The 15,817-nt window shown below is 43.5% G+C and overlaps 1 long non-coding RNA gene across 1 annotated transcript; it reads right to left on the bottom strand.

The window, feature by feature from the left end:
- Positions 1-7,176: 7,176 nt before the first annotated feature.
- On the bottom strand, positions 7,177-7,894 carry LOC143787724 (uncharacterized). The gene is made up of 3 exons (XR_013218456.1): positions 7,821-7,894; positions 7,341-7,420; positions 7,177-7,258 (listed from the first exon to the last, which is right to left on the bottom strand). It is a non-coding gene; the product is annotated as an uncharacterized LOC143787724 (long non-coding RNA).
- Positions 7,895-15,817: the final 7,923 nt, after the last annotated feature.

Below are 15,817 nucleotides of genomic sequence, written 5' to 3'. Positions count from 1 at the left end.
TTCACTAGCCCACATACAATGTGTCCTCAACCCGAATAATAGAACACTGACAGGTCGTGCAGAATTTTGCTTTACTTGTTACACCCCTTGCTTAAATATGTTGGATAATCACTTGTCCACTAGTCAGACAACCCCTTCTCAATCCGAATGTTTTCCCCTTTTAAAGGGACTCTGTCACCCCCTCCAGCCATTAGAAACTAAAAGAGCCATCTTGTGCAGAAGTAATGCTGCATTCTGACAAGGTGGCTCTTTTAGTTATTGGTGCAGTCAAAGCAGAAATATAACGTTTTATAATTTCGCAAAAATACCTGTCTTTAGTCCTGGAGGCAGGTCTTAACCCCCCTGCTGCACACGCCACACTGCCGTCACTCAAGGCTTCTTCGGCGCCGGCCCCTCCGCGCTGTTTTCAAATCAAATCCGGCGCCTAAGCTGTTTTGTTCTGCCTGGGGCAGGCGCAGTGAGCACTGCCCGTCTGACCTCAGATGCAGTCTTGCAGACTGCGCCTGTGCGGCCACCCAGCTTGTGAATCCCAGCCCCGCACTGTGCATAATACAGTGCGGGGCTGGGATTCACAAGCTGGGTGGCCGCACAGGCGCAGTCTGCGAGACTGCATCTGAGGTCAGACGGGCAGCACTCACTGCGCCTGCCCCAGGCAGAACAAAACAGCTCAGGCGCCGGATTTGATATGAAAACAGCGCGGAACGGGGCGGCGCCCGGCGCCGAAGAAGCCTTGAGTGACGGCAGTGTGGCGTGTGCAAGGTGGCTCTTTTAGTTTCTAACAGCTGGAGGGGGTGACAGAGTCCCTTTAAATTAATAAAATGTATACTCACCTCCGGTTCCGGCGCCGTTCCAGCAGTGTTGGCATCCCTGTAGCTAATCAGCGCTGGCTTCACTCTACCCGCCTTCGGACATATCACATACATCTGGAGGAAGAGAGAGCAGCAGCACATCCATGTGTCACAGGCTGAGTACAGACAGTTATTCACTGACTGGCCCCAGGTGTCCTGTCCTGAACTTACAGCCTCATACTGTATATGCTTATGTAGTGACCAGGAAAGCCATTACTAATGTATGTTATATATCATATGGTAAGTGTGTTCTCTACTCCTTACATGATTACACTTGCGACACCGGCTCCTGGAGAGAAAAACATCCCATACCTATAAGCCTAACTAAAGTGATAAGTGCAAAAAGTGACAAGTGCAAAGAGCAATTATAAGCAAATAACAACATAAAAGACAATACCATAGTGTAATCATGGTAGTACAAGGTATATACAAGCCACAAAATATGTGGACTATAAAACAGTGATAGATAATATAAAGTAGGGAAAATGAAGATCGGTCTCAGGAGCGCAGAAAGAAGACTCGAACACCAGGTTGTATTTGAGCCACAACGCGTTTCAATGGATAACACCGTCTTCATCAGGTGGGCAGGTTATTAGTGGTGACAAAGAGGCAGTATTTAAATAAACATCAAACAGTTGCAAAGCTATTACAATTACATATGCTAATGTGTAGGTATAATAGATAATTAAAAATAGCCTGTGCACGGTGACACATACGCAGAGCATTTAAGAGACAGCAGAGCAAACGCAGCGGGGAGCTATCACATCATACAAACATAATAAAACTAACCTAGGATAAAAAATAAAACAGCTAAATTAATCATAAAAAATGAGCATGAAAAAACAAAAACAAATTATACATACACACATTTATATATATACACCATGTTCCAAATTATTATGCAAATTACATTTTTCTCAGATTTTCCTTAATGGTCAGTGCAAATGACAGTCAGTCTAATAAAAGTCATCACCCGTTAGAGTATACATCAAATTTTATTGAAGAAACCTCCCAATGATAACAGTATAATCTCCAAAATGAATAAAAACTCATAATGCACTGTTCCAAATTATTAGGCACAGTAGTATTTCTAAACATTTGATATGTTTTAAAGAACTGAAAATGCTCTTTTGTGGAATTTGCAGCATTAGGACGTCACATTCACTGAACAAAAAAGCTATTTAACTCCAAAACATCCTAACAGGCCAAGTTACATGTTAACATAGGACACTTCTCTGATATCACCTTCACAATTCTTATATCCATTGAACTTGTGAGTTTTTGGAGAGTTTCTGCTTGTATTTTTTTGCATGAAGTCAGAATAGCCTCCCAGAGCTGCTGTTTTGATGTGAACTGCCTCCCACCCTCATAGATCTTTTGCTTGATGATACTCCAAAGGTTCTCTATAGGGTTGAGGTCGGGGGAAGATGGTGGCCACACCATGAGTTTATCTCCTTTTATGCCCATAGCAGCCAATGACTCAGAGGTATTCTTTGCAGCATGAGATGGTGCATTGTCAGCATGAAGATGATTTTGCTACTGAAGGCACATTTCTGCTTTTTATACCATGGAAGAAAGTTGTCAGTCAGAAACTCCATATACTTTGCAGAAGTGATTTTCATACCTTCAGGAACCTTAAAGGGCCCTACCAGCTGTTTCCCCATGATTCTTGCCCAAAACATGACTCCTCCACCTCTTTTCTGACGTCGCAGCCTTGTTGGGACATGGTGGCCATCCAGCATCCACCAACCATCCACTACTCCATCCATCTGGACCATCCAGGGTTGCTCGACACTCATCAGTAAACAAGATTGTTTGAAAATTAGTCCTCATGTATGTCTGGGCCCACTGCAACCGTTTCTGCTTGTGAACAGTTTAGGGGTGGCCGAATAGTAGGTTTATGCACCACAGCAAGTCTTTGAAGGATCCTACACCTTGAGGTTCGAAGGACTCCAGAGGCACCAACAGCTTCAAATATCTGCTGCTTTGTAATTTGTAATGGTATTTTGGCAGCTGCTCTCTTAATCCAATGAATTTGTCTGGCAGAAACATTCCTCATTATGCCTTTATCTGCATGAACTCTGTGCTCTGTTTCAGTCATAAATCTCTTCACAGTATGATGATCACTCTTAAGGTTTCGTGAAATATCTAATGTTTTCATACCGTGTCCAAGGCATTGCACTATTTAATGCTTTTCAGCAGCAGAGAGATCCTTTTTATTTCCCATATTGCTTGAAACCTGTGTCCTGCTTAATAATGTGGAACAACATTTTTAAGTAGTTTTCCTTTAATTAGAATCACCTAGAAAACTAATTGTCACATGTGTTTAAGATTGATTTCAGTGATCCATAGAGCCCTGAGACACAATACCATTCACGAATTTATTTGAAAAGCAAAAAAATCTTTATGACACTTAAATCCAATTTGCATAATAATTTGGAACACAGTGTGTATGTATATATATATATATATATATATATATATATATATATATATATATATAAACTTACATACATACACATATACACATGCAAACAAATAAGAAGGAGAAGAGAACCATATCTAGCTTGTCACTTTATCAGGCATAAGATTCAATCCTTCGGGGGCCAACGTACCCAGTTTGAATATCCAGAAACTCTTTTTTATTAGGCTACTGAATCGATCTGCCACGTTATCGGATATGTGATCGATGATTATTAATTTCAAAGATTTCCAATTTTTTTGGTGTATTATGACAGACTGTAATAAGAAACCATTTTTTATGTTCTGTCGATGTTTATTCAATCTGGCGTGCATCGTTTGTATGGTGCGGCCCACATATTGGAGACCGCAACCGCACTCGATCAGGGAGACTACGTAAGTAGACTGACAGTTAACAGATGAGTGAATTTTAAAAAGGGCGCCTGTTGTATTTGACTTAAATTCCCGTGCTCCATTTACTATGGAAGCACAGCAAAGGCACTTAGGATTCCTGCATGCAAAGCAACCATAGTTCGAAGGTAACTGAGGACCTAGGTATAATGGAGCTAATGTAGTATTACTGGGTGTAATCCTATTGCCTAAGGTTCGATTCTTATGGAAAATTGTTATAGGGTGAGGAGGTATATGTTTCGAAAGTACTGGATCCCCTTTAAGAATAAACCAATATTTTGACAGTAGTTTCCTAACAATTCCATTGGATTGATTAAAGGTGGTGATAAAACTGCACCTACTCAATGACATCTTAGGGGAGGATGACTCTGTGGCTTTCGCTTTGTTGCTGTTGATACAATCCTTCTGGGTAAGGCTAGGGTCACATTGCGTTAGGGCAATCCGTTAAGCGCATAGCGCTAGCGGATTGCGCTAACGCAATGCTTCTCTAGGGTCCGCGTTCGGCGTCCCCGCTAGCGCAGATCCCCGATCTGCACTAGCGAGGAACGGACCTCGGGCGCGCCGCGGACGCTGCAAGCAGCGTCCGAGGTCCGTCACTCAAATGACGCCACATCGCTAGCGCACGCCCAATGTGGTCGGGCGCTAGCGACGCGTTCTCCATTACAGGCTATGGCGGCGTTAACGGACTACGTTAACACCGCGTTATGCCACGATGTAACGTAGTCCGTTAAACGTGGTCACATAACGCAATGTGACCCTAGCCTAACAGGACACAGGTTCCTCAATCTGAGGATGGTGCAGGTTCCAGCGGTCGGAACCCACCAAGCAGTAAGTTACGGCATCACCTCGCCTGTGAATAGGTGATAACTTGTTTTCATTGGACATCCCCTGTAAGGAATGGCGCATGCTAGCAGTGAAGGAGGGAGGAAGCACTGGGTACAAGGCAAATGTTACTATTGGAGGCTGTATTAGGGCATGTGAGTAGCAGACACTTCATCAGGATGACTTCGCCCCCACATGACTCTGACTGGTGTCAAAACAAACCTTAATTAGGACCCCGACTGCCATAGAAAATCCACAGCACTGTGATTGCGCCTCCCTCTCCTTCTCTCTACACCACCTAGGTGCTGTGATTGCTACTGACTGTGGTGTAAATGGGCTTAAGCTGCCAGGATCAGGGCTAGCTCCACTGCCGGCAGCTGGGGCAGAAGCGGGTTGTATAATACACCAGTACGACTGCTGCACATCTCGTAGGTGCCCTGACAGCACCAGCCTGATGAAAATGTGCATTATAGCGTGGGTTCTGGAACCTGACTGCGATGTACTGTACATGTTAGATGTTTCTCGGGAACCAATATAAGTAATCAGTATAAGCAGTTATCCCTTAAAGGTAATCTGTCAGCATGTTTTGTTATGTAATCTCAGAGCAGCATGATGTAGGAGAAGAGAGTCTGATTCCGATGATGTGTCAATTAATGGGCTGTGTTTTGCTGCTTCAATACAATCAGTGTTTTCTCAGCAGAAGATTATCACTACAGGACTAGGTGTCTCGTGTCTCCTAGTCTAACCACTGTCCCCAGCACTGATTAGCAGCTTTCTGTCAATATACAGTGTACACAGTAAGCAGACCATCAGTGGTGTGGATGGGGTTATACACAGCTCAACATCTGAGCTCTGCTAGATCTGCTGAAGAGAAAACTGTGATTCTATCCCAACTGCTGCACCTAGAAAACTAAGTGATACATTGCTGGAATCAGAATTTATGTCCCTACATCATGGTGCTGTCAGATTGCATAGCAAAAACTTGTTGACGGATTCCCTTTAAGGCCCAGTTGTAATATCACTGTAGGGCCGGAGACACACTGGTGCGAGAGACGGCCGAGTCTCGCTGGTTAAAAGCAAGCTGTGGCACCTGCATTCCGGAGCTGAGCGTGCAGCTCCATGTATTGCTATGGAGCCGCACGCTCCGCTCCGGAATGCAGGTGCCACAGCTTGCTTTTAACCAGCGAGACTCGGCCGTCTCTCGCACCAGTGTGTCTCCGGCCTAGCACTATCACTAGATGTGACCTCCCTATACCGGTATACCTGCTGCTGTGATTCTGCAGAAGTGTTATTCACAAAACTGCTGTATACATGTACATCTCCTGAATGGTATTACTGCATATCTTCTATAGATATAAAAGTGAGGTTCTTAGCGCACATTTTGAGCAAATTGTGCGAGCCCATCTGCCAACGACAAGGCGACCTCTTCAGATGGGACCTACACTAACCTAACACTAACTTATTAACTAACGGGACTCTGCCTCACAAATCTGTTATTATTATTACTACACTTTTTATTATTTATTAAAAATGTACCTTTTATCATTTACTTTTTGATTTATTAGTTTTATCATTTTTATTACTCTTGTGACTCTAATAATGATATTACTAAGGTCCCTATGTCTAAAGCTTTTGATCCAGAAGAAGGCAAAAACCCCAAGACACATTCAGCCAATTTGTGTCACTGGGGAAAAATTCCTTCTCGACCCCGGGAAAAGGCGATCAGTCCTAGAACCCTGGATCAAACCTAATTATGTTATTACTAGGTATCTAACTAATATTAGAGTGCTATTTCTACCACTAATATAGATATTATTATAATGTATAGGGGTTTGTTCTTTTTATAGATTTTATCTCTATTATTTATGTCCTGCTATCTTATTACAGTACTATTCTAACTTTTCTATAACTATTTCACATTACGGTACTAATTGAGCTATGACTATAATTATTGTAATTTTAGGTTCTTGTCTTTTTATAGCTATAACTATTTTATATTCTATAATTAATACTGCTATTTTATGACTGTATTATTCTATCTTTTCTATTAACATTAATACTACCTTATTCTTACACTGTTGATCCAGAAGAAGGCAAAAACCCCAAGACACATTCAGCCAATTTGTGTCACTGGGGAAAAATTCCTTCTTGACCCCAAGAAAAGGCGATCAGTCCTAGAACCCTGGATCACACTGCTATTCCACCTACTACTATTACTACTGTCAATTTATTACTATTTTATGACTTTCTTATTATCACTAATATAATTACTCTTGTTAGTCTAATGCTGATATCTTGCCACTATGTTGCTATTATGCTGCTATTATTATTTCTAGTGTTTTGTATACTTACCGGCCGATAATGCCAATGTATCGGCAGAGGGGTCCCAGCAGGATGGTCCACATGATGTTCTTCCATGTCATGGGAGAGGCTTGGCTGACTTGGTGGTGGAAGTTGTGCGGCCTGGTCCTGCTTCTTCGTGTGCTGCTTCTCGGGAGCCTAATGTCCAGTTTGATCTTCTTTGCCGCCATCTCCTCTTCTTCCTTCTCTTCTTTCTCCTCCTCCTCCTCGTCCAGATAGGCCAGCATTTCTCTCAGCGTCACTTCTTCTTCCCTCTTCCTTTCCTCCCTGGCTCGGATGCTTATGGGTGGAGCAGGCCGTTCTTCGTCCCTTACAGCAAACCTTCTCTGGGCTTCTGGGTTGGTTGGCATGAGGCGCTAGGAAGAGCAGAGATGAAGTTAGAAGGATGACTAGGAATATCCGAGTACATAACTACCTGTACTTAGTTTTCTCACTGACCTCCTTCTTGTAGAGGGGTGACGGGAGAAGCTTGATACAATACGCCAGTCTTCTCAGTTGCTCCTCAGGTGTGACGTAAACTGGAGAAAACACAACCAGATATTAGAATCAATCCTAACCGTACAAAGAGGATGTGATAGAGCGCCACTGCTGAAACGTACTAAGCGACACTCAGGAAATAAGCGTAAAAGAGCTACAAACTTGTATTTACGACTGTCAGAAGGAGCTCACTGATAGATTCTCAGTTAGTTAATTCTGCAGCCAGCAATAGATGGCAGAGCTCAGAGATAATAGGAAGCAAATAATGGAAATTCTTTAATGAAACTCCACTGCAAAAATAATTTTTACCACAAAATACACGCTTTTAAGTAAAAACTAAAATGCCCCCAAAGATAGACAACCCCTATAAAGTAAAGCTCCAGAAGCCCATCCAACAGCAGTGTAGAGAACGGTCAGTTATCACAGACTGATGGAAGCTACCTGATCCAGCGCTGGCAGAATACCCGGTCCACATGGTGACCGCTGATATCTTCTCTGAGAAAATGTATCCAAATCCTATAAGACATCAGGAATAGTCAGCAAGGGTTTAGGTAATTGATTCATATTTATTTTATCATATATTCAGGGGCAGGGAAGGGCAACATTGGGAAATATATGGGATACTGGCGGTTACATATGTGAGCTTCATTATAGGGGTATTTTCAGTTGGAACAAGTTATCGCCTTATACATGGGATCAGTGATGACTTATAGATCAGTGATGACTTATAGATCAGTGGGGTCCGTCCGCTGGAAATTCCCGCCATCACCAGAACTTTTATCCCCATTAGAAGGTATAGGAGGCGCACATGCTCCCCTGCTGCTCCATTCATCCTCTCTGGGGCCTGCACGAGCTGTACTCGTCGCTCTCTGGCAGTCCCGGTGGTCGGGGGAGGTACTGCCGCTGCCTTCTAATGGGATACCAGTGCCCTGTTCTGGTTATTGCTGCGGTTCCCAGTGGTCGGACTCTGATCTTATCCCGCAGATAGGTGATAACTTGTCCCAATGGGATCACCCCTTTAGTATGTGGTATATATGGAGGACGGGATATCATGCAGAGTACTAGTAATACTACACTGCGGGCCATCATGTGTGTGTGCCGGGGACATTCCCCATGGAGGAGCAGAGCGGAGGGTAAATATCGGGATCTTGTCTCTGGATCGATCCAGATGGGAGATGTCACGAGTTCCGGCCTCACCCACTGATATCTCACCACATCATGTGTTGGGGAAATAATAACTTGGTAATGATCAGATTTATCAGAAAGTGTCAGTTGTGGTCTGTGAGTGCGTGTGATGGATGTGGGGTCCGTCCGGTGCATTATCTCACGTGTTATACCTGGAATCTCGCACTGACTGCAGGTGTCTGTCTTCACACTCGGATGAGATGTAACAAACTGACTTTATTTTTTCAAATTCAAACTGAGCAATCCTACTGGTTGTTGATGACTGCAGTTACCATGGTGACAGAAGTATCTCAAGATTTAAAGGGACAGGACACTGTTATAGTGCTATAGTACGTTTTACTATAAAGTTCATCAAATACCGGATATTACGTGGCTCTGTTCAGATAATGTGGGGGGCAAATATATCTCTTCATAAATTACATAGATTCATTTAGAGGATCTGCAGAGATATATGGGGGTACAATAACTTGTGCTGAAAATTGAATGTGTATAAAGAAGGCTAATAATGTAATTAATGCAAGAAGGAAGAAAGTGATCTCAAGCGACAAAATATCAAGGTGAAAAATGTTGTACCGCTCTGACAAAAATTAAGAGACCACTGCAAAATTTTCAATTTGTCTGATTTTTCTCTTTGTAGGTACTGTATATTTTTGAGTAAAATGTAAATTGTTCTTTTAGTCTATAAACTACTGACAATATGTCTCCGAAGTTCCAGGCAATAAATTTTGTATTTATTTTCTGAAAATGAGAAATGGTCAAAATAACAAAAAAAATGCATTGCTTGCAGACCTCAAATAATGCAAAAAAAAAACAAGTTCATAATCATTTAGAAACAACAATACTAATGTTTTAATCACAGCTTTCAGGCGTCTTGGCATGCTTTCCATCTGTCTTTCACACTGCTTTTGGGTGACCTTATTCCACTTCTGGTAAAAATTGTAAGCAGTTCTTCTTTGTTTGATGGTTGTGACTATCCATCTTCCTCTTGATTACATTCCAGAGGTTTTCAATGATGTTTAGGTCTGGAGATTGGGCTGCACATGACAGGGATTTGATGTGGTGGTCCTTCATCCACACCTTTATTGACCTAGCTGTGTGGCATGGCCATTGTCCTGCTGGAAAAAACAGTCCTCAAAGTTGGGGAACATTGCCTGAGCAGAAGGAATCAACTGTTTTTACAGGACAACCTTGTTTAATTGCTTAATTGCTTGCTTAATTCATACGTCCTTCGCAAAGATTAACCTGCCCAATTCCAGCCTTGCTGAAGCATCCCCAGATCATCACCGATCCTCCACCAAATTTCACAGTGGGTGCAAGACACTGTGGCTTGTACGCCTCTCCAGGTCTCCATCTAACCATTAGATGACCAGGTGTTGGGCAAAGCTGAAAATTAGACTCATCAGAGAAGATTACCTTACTCCAGCCCTCTATGGTACAATCCTTATGGTCTTTGGCAACCTTCAACCTGGGGGCCCTCAGCCTCAGGACATTACGTGACACAGTGGGAAAGGGGGCCCTCAGCCTCATTACGTGACACAGTGGGAAAGGGGGCCCTCAGCCTCAGGACATTACGTGACACAGTGGGGAAGGGGGCCCTCAGCCTCAGGACATTATGTGACACAGTGGGGAAGGGGCCCTCAGCCTCAGGACATTACGTGACACAGTGGGAAAGGGGGCCCTCAGTCTCAGGACATTACGTGACACAGTGGGGAAGGGGCCCTCAGCCTCAGGACATTACATGACACAGTGGGGAAGGGGCCCTCTGGTATTTGACCCATTCATGACATCCGCCTTACATGTATGGCGCATGTTAGATGCCACGGTCAATCTCTGACAGCTGCATTTAACATGTGGCGCCGACATGCGTGTGCATCATTCTTTTGCCCGTTGGCGCACCTGTTATGTGATCGCAGGTCGCCGATGGATTGCCATGACAACAAGGGGTGAGCTGATGACCCCTGTGCCTGTCATTACGGAGCTCCTGTGAAACCCCACAGGAGACTGTGATTTCTGCAATATACAGCGATGCTCTGGCATCACTCTATATAGCACAGGCGATCAGACTATCGCATCTTTAAGTCCCCGAAGGGCAATAACAATAACAGTGAAAATGTAAAAAAAAAATAAATTAAAAAATACCTTAAAGTTCAAATCATCCCCCTTGTACCCCATTGAAAATAAAGATGTTTAAAAAATGTAAAAATTCAGCTCTATCAAAATATAAAAACAATTAACCCAGTAAACACCGTAAGGCTATGTTCACACATTGCGTTTTTACTGCGTTTTGCAGCGTTTGTTTGCACTACATATTGCTTTCAATAGGTGAAAAACACTACTAAAACGCTGAAAATTGCTACAAGAAGTGACATGACATGAGGCATTTTGCAAAACCTATGGTTTTGTACAAAATACTGAGGACAAAAAAATCAAGCTGTGTGCGTGACATTTCTGAAATGTCATAGACTTTGCTGCTACTGTAAAACGCAGCTGAAAATTTGCATTAAAAACGAAGAAAAAACGCACCGTGTGAACGGAGCCTAATCAGAGAAAAATTCAAGAATGTGAAATTTCCTTTTTTCTGGTTGCCACAATTCCACAAAAACGCTGTAACAAGCGATCAAAAAGTCACATGTATCCTAAAATTGTACTAATAAAAACGTCATCTAGCCCTGCAAAAAATAAGCTATCACACAGCTCCATCAGCCGAAAAATAGAAACATTACTGGTCTCATAAGATGGTGACACAAAAACATTTTTTTCTCAAATTTCTATTTCTTTTCACTAGTAAAATAATTTTAAAAAAATAGACGCTTGGTTTCGCCGTCTTCATACTGATGAGCAGAATGATATTGCAAGGTCATTTTTATCACAAAATGCTGATCGTAAAAACAATTAATATCAAAAAAGTCAGAATTTATGGGGGATTTTTTCACAATTTCACTGAACTTGGAATTTGTTTCCCTTTTTCAGGTACACTATGTATAAAAATCAATGGTGTCATTCAAAAGTACAACTCGTCCTGCAAAAAACAAGCCCTCATATGTCTATATCAGACCTGGGGAAAGTGAGGCCCATGGGCCACATCCGGCCCTCTGACTGTCTCAGTCCGGCCCACGTACCACGACAGCCGTGGGGCTGGAAATCAGAGGTCCATGGGCCGCACAGTGCCCGCCCGCTCGCTGTCTCTCCATCTGTGGCTCTGCGCTGCGCCGCCGACTCCTGGTGGAGGAGGGGCCTCCAGCCAATTCCTCCACCAATCAGCATGTGAAACAGCAGACACAATGACGTCACTTCCTCATGTCAGGGAACGTGCGCCAGGGAACGGGACCGAGGTGAGTATGTGAGGTTAATTTTTTTCTCTCGTGTGTATGGGCTATTTGGGTGGGCATGGGGAGGCTATGGAGGTGGGACATGGTGCTGCCGACATGGGGTGACATAGTGCTGCACATGGGAGGGTGACATGGTGCTGTACATAGGGGGGTGACATGCTGCACATGGTGCTGCATATGAGGGCGACATGTGGCACTTGGTGCTACATATAGAGGCGACATACTGCACATGGGGAGGCTATGGGGGCGACATTCTGCACATGGGGAGGCTATGGGGGCGACATGCAGTGTATATGGGGAGGCTGTGTGGGGCTCATACAGTATATGGGGAGGCTGTGTGGGGCTCATACAGTATATGGGGAGGCTGTGTGGGGCTCATACAGTATATGGGGAGGCTGTGTGGGGCTCATACAGTATATGGGGAGGCTGTGTGGGGCTCATACAGTATATGGGGAAGCTGTGTGGGGCTCATACAGTATATGGGGAGGCTGTGTGGGGCTTATGCCACATATAAGGGGCTGTTGGGGGGCTCATACGGTATACAGAAGGGGCTGTTCAAAGATATATAGGGGGACGTCAGCATACTTATTTCTGCTCATTATTAAGTGATACAATGAATATTAACAAAATTATCAAAAGTATAATAATTATAATATATTAAAATTGAGCAGAATTAATTTTGGCCTATTGGTTCGGCCCTCCACAACAGTCACGGTCTGTCATGTGGCCCCTTGGGAAAATTAATTGCCCACCACTGGTCTATATGGACATAAAAATAAAAAATGATGGCTCTTGAAAAAAAGGAAGTACAAAATTAGAGCTCAAAACTGGAAAATTTCCCCTGAAATTTCCCATGAAAGGGTTAACAAAATTAATAAAGGGGATGGGGGAACTACAATACCCAGAGAGATTAGCAAAATTAGGATTATTTAGTTTAGAAAAAAGATGACTGAGGGGCGATCTAATAACCATGTGTAAGTATATAAGGGGACAATACAAATATGTCTCCGAGGGTCTGTTTATACCAAGGAAGGTGCCGGTCACAAGGGGCATTCTCTGCATCTGGAGGAGAGAAGGTTTTTCCACCAACATAGAAGAGGATTCTTTACTGTTAGGGCAGTGAGAATCTGGAATTCCTTGCCTGAGGAGGTGGTGATCGAGAACTCAGTCGAGGGGTTCAAGAGAGGCCTGGATGTCTTCCTGGAGAGTAACAATATTGTATCTTACAGTGATTAGGTTCTTTAGAAGGACGTAGATCTGGGGATTTATTCTGACGGAATATAGGCTGAACTGGATGGACAAATGTCTTTTTTCGGCCTTGCTAACTATGTTACTATATGTTACATTAATGAACTATTTCCTATTAGTAATGTACTATACACAGACATATTTTGAGATCCGTCAGTACAGTAAATCTATAGGAAGCCTGATGTCATTATGTCAGGAGCTTGACCTGTATTTTCTTTTCTACTCACATCTATCTTTTCCTTGCCATAGTGAGCCGACCCCAGACAATCTAACGGGTGAGTTCAATTTTGAGATCTCAGCCTGAGAATTGTGAGTAGTGCCCCTGTTTCCATTATGTTTCACATACAGAGGATGTGTCCTGTGATGTGCAGTATATAGAGGATGTGTCCTGTGCTGTGTAGTATATAGAGGATGTGTCCTGTGTTGTGCAGTATACAGAGGATGTGTCCTGTGCTGAGCAGTATATAGAGGATGTGTCCTGTGCTGTGCAGTATATAGAGGATGTGTCCTGTGCTGTGCAGTATATAGAGGATGTGTCCTGTGCTGTGCAGTATATAGAGGATGTGTCCTGTGCAGTATATAGAGGATGTGTCCTGTGCTGTGCAGTATATAGAGGATGTGTCCTGTGCTGTGCAGTATATAGAGGATGTGTCCTGTGCTGTGCAGTATATAGAGGATGTGTCCTGTGCTGTGCAGTATATAGAGGATGAGTCCTGTGTGGTGCAGTATATAGAGGATGTGTCCTGTGCAGTATATAGAGGATGTGTCCTGTGCTGTGCAGTATATAGAGGATGTGTCCTGTGCTGTGCAGTATATAGAGGATGTGTCCTGTGCTGTGCAGTATATAGAGGATGTGTCCTGTGCTGTGCAATATATATAGGATGTGTCCTGTGCTGTGCAGTATATAGAGGATGTGTCCTGTGCTGTGTAGTATATAGAGGATGTTTCCTGTGCAGTATATAGAGGATGTGTCCTGTGCTGTGCAGTATAAATAGGATGTGTCCTGTGCTGTGCAGTATATAGAGGATGTGTCCTGTGCTGTGCAGTATATAGAGGAGGTGTCCTGGGCAGTATATAGAGGATGTGTCCTGTGCTGTGCAGTATATAGAGGATGTGTCCTGTGCAGTATATAGAGAATGTGTCCTGTGCAGTATATAGAGGATGTGTCCTGTGCTGTGCAGTATATAGAGGATGAGTCCTGTGTGGTGCAGTATATATAGGATGTGTCCTGTGCTGTGCAGTATATAGAGGATGTGTCCTGTGCTGTGTAGTATATAGAGGATGTTTCCTGTGCGGTATATAGAGGATGTGTCCTGTGCAGTATATAGAGGATGTGTCATTTGCTGAGCAGTATATAGAGGATGTGTCCTATGCTGTGCAGTATATAGAGGATGTGTCCTGTGCTGTGCAGTATATAGAGGATGTCCCCTGTGCTGTGCAGTATATAGAGGATGTGTCCTGTGCTGTGCAGTATATAGAGGATGTGTCCTGGGCAGTATATAGAGGATGTGTCCTGTGCTGTGCAGTATATAGAGGATGTCCCCTGTGCTGTGCAGTATATAGAGGATGTGTCCTGTGCTGTGCAGTATATAGAGGATGTGTCCTGGGCAGTATATAGAGGATGTGTCCTGTGCTGTGCAGTATATAGAGGATGAAGGATGTGTCCCGTGCGGTATTTTTACATAACTGCATGGCGGGCTCCAAGAATGATTTGTCTCCGGTGGGCCCAAGGTACTCCAGTCCGAAGCTGGCCAATGTGAACATGCGTTTATGGGCTGCATGTATAGCAACTTAAGTCAAGCTCAATTTTTGTCTTTTTCATGCTCTTCTCAGATTAAGGCCGGTGTCCCACTTGCATCTGCAATGCGAGAAACTCGGGCGAGTCTGTCGCCTCAATACCTGGCACGGCCGCCGGCACTCGGGACCGGAGTGTGCGGCTGCATGTATTTCTATGCAGTTGAATGCTCTGATCTGAACCGCCGGCGGCAGTGACGGGTATTGAGGCGAGAGACTCGCGCGAGTTTCTCGCATTGCCGTTGCATGTGTGACCCGGCCTAAGTAGAAAAAACCTGGTGACAGATTCCCTTTAAGGCTATGTGCATACGATGCGGATTTCCTGCGGATCCGCAGCGGATTTTTCCGTGCAGAAATGCGGCAGATCTGCACTGTGATTTACAGTACAATGTAAATCAATTTGAAAAAAAAAAAAAAGCTGTGCAGATGGTGTGGAAAAATCAGTGCAGAAATGCACTTCTTTTGTGCAGATCTGCAGCGTTTCTGCACCCTTCCATTATAGAAATCCGCAGTGGTAAAAACCGCAGAAAATCCGCATCAATTCTGCATAAAAACAGCACAAAATCCGCAGCAAATCTTCATAAAAACCACAGAAAATCCGCATCAATTACGCATAAAAACCGCACAAAATCCGCAGCAAATCTGCACCTGCGGATTCTGCCAGGAGATGCAGATTTTGTGCAGAAAATTCTACACCCCATTCCGCATCGTGTGCACATAGCCTAAAAGTGGACCAATTCATGAATATAAAACTACATACAGAGTACAGCTAGAATTCATTAGTGAGCCATCACTGCCACCTAGTGGTAGAATACTAATACTACATGTATCAACTTTTTTTCTACATTTATTATTATTATTATTATTATTATTTATTTATTT

The sequence above is a fragment of the Ranitomeya variabilis genome, chromosome 1 (genome assembly GCF_051348905.1).
Source record: "Ranitomeya variabilis isolate aRanVar5 chromosome 1, aRanVar5.hap1, whole genome shotgun sequence".
Lineage (NCBI taxonomy): Eukaryota > Metazoa > Chordata > Amphibia > Anura > Dendrobatidae > Ranitomeya > Ranitomeya variabilis.
This window is presented reverse-complemented; position numbering and strand designations above follow the sequence as displayed.